This window comes from Nannospalax galili, unplaced genomic scaffold (genome assembly GCF_000622305.1).
Source record: "Nannospalax galili isolate Female #2095 unplaced genomic scaffold, S.galili_v1.0 scaffold452, whole genome shotgun sequence".
Taxonomy (NCBI): Eukaryota; Metazoa; Chordata; class Mammalia; order Rodentia; family Spalacidae; genus Nannospalax; species Nannospalax galili.
Window position 1 is genome coordinate 2,531,887 of NW_008333659.1, and position 2,698 is coordinate 2,534,584.

Below are 2,698 nucleotides of genomic sequence, written 5' to 3' on the forward strand. Positions count from 1 at the left end.
TGATAACTAATGTAATTCTAAACAATACAAGAATTGCTAGAGACATTCTATCCCTGATCTCAAAATAAACTACAAAGCTGAAAAAAATGGTACTGTTATTAAAAAAGAAAAATTGATCAGAGGAATAGAATTGAACACCCAGATACAAATCCACACATTTAAACCACTTGATTTTTGACAAAGTATTCAAACATACACTGGTGAAAAGAAGGCATGTTCAGAAAATGGTGTTGATCAAACTGAATAAGGGTATATAGAAGAATGAAATTAGATCCCTATCTCTCACCATGCACAAACTCAACTCCAAATGGATAGAGGACCTAAACATAAAACCCAAAACCCTGAATCAGATAGAGAAGAAAGTACAGAATACATTGGAACTTATAATAAAGGACTTTCTGAATAGGACTCCAATAGCACAAGCATTAGGTCCAACAATTGTTAAATGGGATGACATGAAACTAAAAATATTCTGTATATCAAAGGACACCATCATTCAAGTGAAGAGGTAACCTAAAAGCATGGGAAAAAATTCTTTACCAGCTAGACCTATGGCAGAGGATTAGTATCTAGAAATGCAAAGAATTCAAAAAACTAAACACAAAAAAATTAAAATTAAAAAGTAGGGCAAGGAGCTGAACAGAGAGTTCTCTAAAGACGAAATGCAAATGACTGAGAAATACTTGAAATATGTTCAATATCCTTAGTCATCAAGGAAATGCAAATTAAAACCATTTGAGATTTATGTCTTACCCCTCTCAGAATGACTAATGTGCTGGATAGCTTTAGTGTCAACTTGACACACCTGGGTTGAGGGAGCCTCAATTGGGGAATTTCCTCTATTGGACTGGCCTGTGGCCATATCTGTGGGGCATTTTCTTGATTGTTGAGTGATGTGGGAGAGCCCAGCCCACTGTGGGTAGTGCCACCCCTGGGCAGGTGGGCCTGTGTTGGATAAGAGAGCAAGCTGAGCAGGGGCCAGGGGAGCAATCCAATAAGCAGCATTCCTCAATGGCCTGTGCTCCAGCTCCTGCTTCAAGGTTCCTGCCCTGAGTTCCTACCTTGGGATCCCTGATGAACTGTGACCTCGGAGATGTAAGCTGAATAAACCCTTTCCTCCCCAAGTTGGTGTTGGTCAGAGTATTTTGTTACAGCAATGAAGGACAAACTAGGACAACTAATAACCAAAAAACAAACAGTGACAAATGCTGGTGAGGATGTCAAGAAAGGGAATTCTTATCCATTGCTGGTGGGATTGCAAACTGATGTAGCCACTATGGAAATCAGTGTGGAGATTCCTCAAAAAGCTCAGAATTGATCTACCACATGATGCTGCTTCAGAGAGGTCAAGAAACTATTAAGTGGCCATAGGGATGGGCTTCTTGGGAGAAGTGGTCAAATTCAATGATATAAAGAAGGAGAGGGGAACATTAGATTAGACTAGGAAGGGTTAAATAGGGTAGGGAATGGGAGGGCAGGGCAGAGGCAGAAGTATGGGGAAAGACAAGTAATACTAAAGACCTTTAGATAAAGCCATATGGAAACCTACCTCTGTAGAAACCTCTTAAAATATATTAAACATTATTAAAAAAAAGAGCTTAAAAGGAGCTAACAATGACAACAAAAGCCTTAATGCCAGATAAAGAATCCCTCTTTAGAAGCTGTTGACTAGGGGTCCCAGAGATGCTCCAACAATACTGGCAATTGCCCCTGTTCTTGGTTACCCACCAGAGCTGGGTGGTAAGACCCTATTGCTAAAGACACATGACACATATGTGAGCTGTAGAATAAACAGGAAGAAATAAAGCTGGTGCTGACTTCAGAGCCTCATCTCTACTGCCAAGCGTTCATAGTGCTGAGAGGTGCTATGCATGCTACTTGAAGGAAAAAATATTCATAGCACTACCTATCTGTGAATCCTGTAAACTATACTAGCAACTTGCCTGGAAAGATATGGCTACTGTTTCAATTGTGGCATGAATATTATGGGAGTAACCAACCACTCTATAATTGGATCTAAGATCTGTTTCCTAAGTTGGAGTTCATACCTAACACTGACATGAGGCTTAGGAATCTCAGGCTAGACAGGTCACAGGACATAAAGGAGACCCTAATACTAGTTTTTAACTAAATAGTTATATAAACTGACTCCTAATGACTTATTTTTATACCCATAGATTAATGTACCTCTCAACTTTCCCTAGGGAAGGTTTCTTATACACCAGATGGTAATTAACACAGAAACCCCAAACTGGCCAATGAACATACCACAAAGAGTTGAAGAGCATCTATCCCTAGATAGGACACCTATATCAAACTTCTGCCTCCTAAGGCTCAGGGGTCATTGTGGAAGAGGGAGCAGAAAAATTGTAAGAGCCAGAGGTGGTGGAGGACCACAAGGAAACAGAGTTTTACAGGCATTTGGTCAGTTATTCATATGAACAGATGGCAATGGTGACAGCATGCAAAGTCCCATGCAAGCTCAAGCCAGACAAAATCCCACTGTAGACACGAGGAAGAGGATAAGAAACCCCTATTCAACTTAAGGAAATTATGGCAACCAGTGACTGCCAAGGCTCTTTCAAAGGTGGAGCTCTTGGTAGGTCAAACAGACCCACACTTCAAGACATTTGGGGACACACAAGTTAGACTCTCTCTTTCTCTCTCTCTCTCTCTCTCTCTCTCTCTCTCTCTCTCT